The 6,051-nt window shown below is 45.3% G+C and overlaps 1 pseudogene; it reads right to left on the bottom strand.

Moving 5' to 3' along the window:
* Nucleotides 1–4,378: 4,378 nt before the first annotated feature.
* LOC137769755 (U6 spliceosomal RNA) lies at nucleotides 4,379–4,498 on the bottom strand (annotated as a pseudogene).
* Between the last annotated feature and the right edge of the window lie 1,553 nt (nucleotides 4,499–6,051).

Genomic DNA, 6,051 nt, shown 5'->3' with positions numbered 1-6,051 from the left:
GGCGCATGCTCCCATAGTTGCCGCCCGCTCACTCGGCTCTCGGCTCTCGCGAGAGTGAGAACCCTTCCGCGTAGCGTTCCTCGACTTTCCTCCAGCGGAATGCCAGAGGCACACACCGGCACCACTATCACCACCACACGCTCAACAGTTGGATGGTGGAGTGTTTATACCCACCTTTCTGAAAGTTCTGGAGCCCTGGGTCAGGGTCTGGCTGCTTCCCAAAGAGGAATGGACTCGGTGTAGATTTGGGCTTTTGGGCGTAGAGACAGGCTTCGGAAAGCCTCCCGTTTTGTGGATGGGATGCTCGGATGGAGACCTTGGGAAGGTCTTTGGTGCCGCGACACAAAGAAGCGAGGGAGCTCCTTATGGCTGTGCTGTCATGGATCCACAGTTAGAGCAGAGCTGTGGCAGGGGACCAGACGACTCTGGGAGGAAGGCTGTCTCCCTCACTCCATTGCTGCCAGTGAGGGGCTGAGAGGACCAGGAACAGGTGTGAATGGGGCCTACCACGGGGACTCTGGCTTCTCCGGGCTTTTGGACTTGGCTACATCCTGACCTTAATCTCTTGATCTCATGGCAGTGACTCGAGTTTTTCTTTCATAGAAAAAAGCCGGAGGCTTTGCCTGCTCTTCTCCGTCACCTCTCACCACTGTTTCTGCTCCTGCCTCTCACGCCACCGCAGATACCCAAGTTCTTACTCTCAAGGGGAGAATAACATCAGGGAGCCCCTCGTCTTCCCCCAAAATGGCCCCTCTTTCCTGGCATATTTAGTGCCGTTTCCTCTCCTATCTCGGCGCTGATAGCTCTCTGAAGGTGGGTATCCCTCCCTACCGCCCCGCCTGCTTAGAGAGCCCCCAGCCAGCAGCGGGCCTCTCTGCCTGCACTCCCCAGCCTGGCCCCTCGCTGCCACACAGAGCCACCAGTGCCACTGCCCTGGCCGGCAGTGCAGGCTGCAACGGGAACGCCTCTCAGTGGCCAAACAGCTGCTTTTCTCTCCGGTATCACCTGTGGCAGCAGGTGGGAGCCAGGAGAAGGTCTTCCTCTCCTCTCGTGGGATAGAGTTTAAACTCGCCCTGATCTCTAGGGCGATCTCTTCCGTTGTTCCCCTTCCAGGGAAGAAGATGACCAAATCCTTATCCAGGAAGAAGCACCTAACGCCTTCCCTTGGACAACCTTGAGCTCTGCTTTAGGGAGTGTCCCAAAGGTTCTGCCTTCGTGAGGTTGCTCGCGAGGAGGCCTGTCCGTCCTTCGGACCGCTGTCTGCTCACGTCCCACCCTCTGCCCTGACTCGGGCCGCCCGTGCTGGCAGATCTCTCGGGAGCTGTTCCTGCTTCTCCCCCCCTCCCGCCTCGCCTCCTCCATACCCAACCCCGTTCCCGCCTGTGCAGGGGGGCCTGTACACACGGCCTCCTTCCCCCGGCCCAGCCCTGCGCTGTGTGTTGCTCTTGACTAGCCAGCAGTGGACGTGGCCTTGCAGCTTTACACAGGAATAAGCCCACCTTTGCCCCTACCCTGCTGGCTCCCAGGGGATTTTACCCAAGGGGGAGAGTTTTAATGGCTGGGAGGGGATTGGAGGGCTCATTCCAAGAATGACAGAAGCATATTTAGGAAAAGATTTTCCTCTGATCCCTGCTGTCTCTCAAAGGACACAGGATGATAAATATTTACTGTATTAGATCATGGATTTCTTTTTTTTTTTTTCCTTTAAAAACCAAAACAAGTTTATTAAAGTAAACTTCTTTTTTTTTAGAGATCATGGATTTCTGATGCCTCCCACTAAAGGTGTCCGAAAGGGACCCCAGCGTAAATCCCACATAAGGTGAGTTCAGTGTACGTTCTCTCTTTCTGCTCCCTGGATACCTGGCAGCGAGCCTGCTGGTAGATGGGCGCTTTGTGCTGGGCCCTGCTGGTCCAGCTGCCTCCAAGGGCTGCTGTCTGGGGAGGGGCTGCCTGAGACCTGCGGGTCACCCTGTTGTTGGTTTTGAGCCCATTCAGTTCTCAACTATCAATCTTTCTCCATTTCCCCAATGTCTTGGTTTTGAGAAACATAGCAGGACTTTTGTACCAGGCTTTTTGTTTGTTTCTTTGAGGGATGTTAAAATATTAATTTTGAGATTTTTTTTTTTAGTTGTATTTACCGTATTTCAGGTTATTTTCGTTGATGTCAGATAGATGTGTGTATGACATGTTTATGGTTCTTTTTTTAACCCTTCCTGGTTTGTTTTTTTTAGAGGAAACTTTGAAGGTAAAACTCCTTCTTGATATATATATTTTTTTCTTTAGCAACTTGTTATCACTGGAAGCAAAGGGGAAAAGTGACCTCTTTTTGCATTGGTTATATTTGTTTGTTTGTTTTCATCTATTTATTTATTTATTTTTGGCTGCATTGGGGCTTCGTTGCTGCTCGCGGGCTTTCTCTAGTTGCGGTGAGCAGGGGCTACTCTTCTGTGCGGTGTGCGGGCTTCTTATTGCGGTGGCTTCTATTGTTGCAGAGCACGGGCTCTAGAGCGCAGGCTCAGTAGTTGTGGCTCACAGGCTTAGTTGCTCCGCCGCATATGGGATCTTCCCGGACCAGGCCTTGAACCCGTGTCCCCTGCATTGGTAGGCGGATTCGTAACCACTGCGCCACTAGGGAAGTCCTGTATTTGGTTTTTGGGGTTTTTCGTTTTTGTTTTCCAGGGTTTTTTTTTTGTTTTTTCTTTGTTTGTTTGTTTGTTTTGGCTGCCCCATGTGGCCTGTGGGATTTTAGTTAGTTCCCTGACCAGGGATTGAACCCGAGCTCTCAGCAGTGAGAGCGTGGAATCCTAACCACTGGATTGCCAGGAATTCCCTCATTGGTTGTACTCGTATGTCACAAATAAAAGATACTTTGTTCAGCTGAAAAAAAAAATTTAATATTCTCAGTGGAATCTGGAGTGAAATACTGGACCTCTCCTCTGAAGGATATATTTCCACCAGGGTTTCAGAAACTGTTCATGTAATGCCAAAATGAACTGAAGTAAGAAACACTCCCTTTAAAAAGCAGGTGTCTGATAGGCAGGTCACTTAGATATAAGAAGTTTCTGACTACAAGCCAGTCATTTGTTTTTTTTGAAAACTAGAAGCTTGGTGGAGTAAATACAGAATTAACATTCTCAAGTTGAACAGACTCAAATCTTTATATTAAAACAGTAATTATCTTGCTTGTGTGCTGGATGATGAAAGGTCATTGAGGAAAAAATAGAGGGAATATTGAAGGGCATGTGCTTAATAAAAATGCTCACCCCATCATCTAATGATTAGATATTATTTAATAGCTTATTAGATCCTGGGAGAGAATAGACTAAGATTAATTTCATGATTATAAGAAACCAATACCGAGACTTGCAAGAGGAAGTTTGTTGAAAATTATGCTCTAGCTTTTCTGTGGTTGAAACACTATAACTTCCTGTCATTTAGATAGTGAACTGGGCCTTACATGATCACAGGCTTGGGTTCACATGATAAAAATAAATAATCCAATGAACCTCCTTCCTGAGAGAAAATCTTTCAGAGCTAGAGGAAAAAGAGAAGGCTTAGTCTGTGCAGCCTGGGGTTTCTGTGGTTTACATTATACACATGCAAACACAATCCCTCAGGACACTTAACAAGTAATAAGTAATTATAACCCCTTTATTCAGAATCCAGTAACTAGGTTGACAGTAAAGCAACTCTGTGGGTCTTTCTTTTTGGTGGGTGTGAGTTTATGACAGCAAGTATAACCTTTTCCAAACTTTGAATCGCTATTGACCCTGTATTATATATTCCACATGCCTTACCTAACTTAATCTTCACAAACAACTGTGCAAGATAGATGAGAAAATTGAAGTTAAGGAGGGACTTCCCGGTGGTCCAGTGGTAAACAATCAGCCTTCCAATGCAGGGGACGTAGGTTCAATTCCAGGACAGGGAACTAAGATGCCACATACCACGGGGCAACTAAGACCTCGCACCACAACTACTGAGCCCGCGTGCCTCAACTAGAGAGCCCGCGTGCTGCAAACTACAGAGCCCATGCACCCTGGAGCCTGCGCACCACAACTAGAGAGAGAAAACCCGCACGCCGCAACTAGAGAGAAGCCCACGTGCTGCAACGAAGAGCCCGCACGCCGCAACAAAGATCCTGCATGCCACAATGAAGACCCGATGCAGCCAAAAAAATAAAAATAAAAAATGAAGTTAAGGAGAAAAGATAACTTGCCTGTGATTGTGTAGTTTATAAATAATGAAGACAGGATTTGGACCAAAGAGGAGTTTTGCCAATGACTTCATTTTTAGCCAGTACCTTCCTCTTAACAAAAGAAGTAGCAGTGAGGAAACTAGAAGATCCTAGGTTTTGTGGCTGTAACTCACTTTTTTAAAAAATATGGAACACTTCACGAATTTGCATATTCGTGGAGTGCATTGCGTATGGTCAGGGGCCATGCTAATCTTCTCTGTATCGTTTCAATTTTAGTGTACGTGCTACAGAAGTGAGCACTGTAATTCACACTTGGCCGATAAAGAGAAACCAAAAACGGTAGATTGGCACTACAAATAAACCCATGCAATATATTAGACCTGACCCCTAGCAATATTTTCTTTACCTGCCTTCAGTCATTAAGCTTCAACACTCTTAATCAATGGATATGTATGTCAGCTGGGTTTATTGCATATGAAAAATGCCCAGGAACAAACAAAAAATAATAAGTTGTTCCCAGGAGCAAGTAAGAGATTATTGATCATGATACATGAGAGTTCACTCAGGTGCTTTGATGCAGTTGAGTGAGCAAGAGAAAAGAAGAACAGATTGGTGAAATAGAGCTCCTATAAAGAGGTGGATATTCTCCATGCTTTTGACAAACTTAGTTTATGAGTAGAAATCTGTGCCACAGAGCTTGCCACCCAGCAACCACGCAAAACCTAGTAACGCTTACCTGGTAAGCAGAATAACTTAATTCTCCTGTTTTCAAAGCTAGTAATATGAGACACAAAAGGAAAACATAGGGAATCTAAAGAAATTACAGGGAGATGGAATCTTTGCCAAGGCTGGACTTAGTATTCTGGCAAAGCTTTCTCTAATTAGGATAGGATAGGATATTTTAATCTATAGGATAGGATATTTTCCAGGATAATTTTGAATACACTATTATTGTTAATAATCATTGCTTATGAATTCATTAAGTAAAGAAATTTATATGTGTTCTGCTTGTAGAATTTCATACAAAGTCTTCATGGCAATATCCCAATATCTCTACTCCTTCTTGGGACCTCTGAAGTATTTGTCCTTCACTCACCTTTCTTTTTCTCTCTCCCTATTCTCTTGGCTTCAGCCATCATGTCTATGGATTTGATCCCTCATCTGTATTACCAGCTCACATTTGGCTTGAATTCTAGGCAGTTTTTTCCATCACTGTGTCTGACATCTTCATTTATCAATGTGTTTACTAGTTTCTTTTCAAAGTCATTAGAATGGCCTAGACTAGTCTCGTCGTTGTCCTTTGAGTATGCCAGGCACATTCCCACCTGCAGGCCTTTGCATCCGCCGTTTCCTCTGGCTGGAACACTGTACCCCTGCATATGCATGGCTTGCTCCCTTGCCTCCTTCATGTCTTTAGTGTCAACGAGAGCTTCCTGACCACCCTCTTTAAAACTGCAACACAAACTATGCTAGACCCCTGTATTCCCTGTTCCCTCTCCCTGCCTTACTCTTCTCCATAGCAATTAACACTTCTAAAATTTATGTATTGCTTATTTGTCTATTGTCTATCTCTCCATGCTAGCTTCCGAGGGCAGGAATTTTTTTGTCTAATGTGTTCAATTCTACATCCCTGGTGCTTACAACAGTGGTGCAAAGTAGGCACCCAATATTACCTGTTGAATGGAATGAATGAAAGAATGAATGAATGATTACCCCACTGGCACCTCACATAAAACTCCTTCTTTTTTGTAAATCTGCTCCTCTTCCTCCCATAAATAGTAACATCAGCCTCCTTCCACTCACTCAGACCAAAAATCTCAATCACTTTCAACAATACCTCTCTTTATCCCTTT

Source organism: Eschrichtius robustus, chromosome 9 (assembly GCF_028021215.1).
Source record: "Eschrichtius robustus isolate mEscRob2 chromosome 9, mEscRob2.pri, whole genome shotgun sequence".
In the NCBI taxonomy this organism is placed as follows: domain Eukaryota; kingdom Metazoa; phylum Chordata; class Mammalia; order Artiodactyla; family Eschrichtiidae; genus Eschrichtius; species Eschrichtius robustus.
This window is presented reverse-complemented; position numbering and strand designations above follow the sequence as displayed.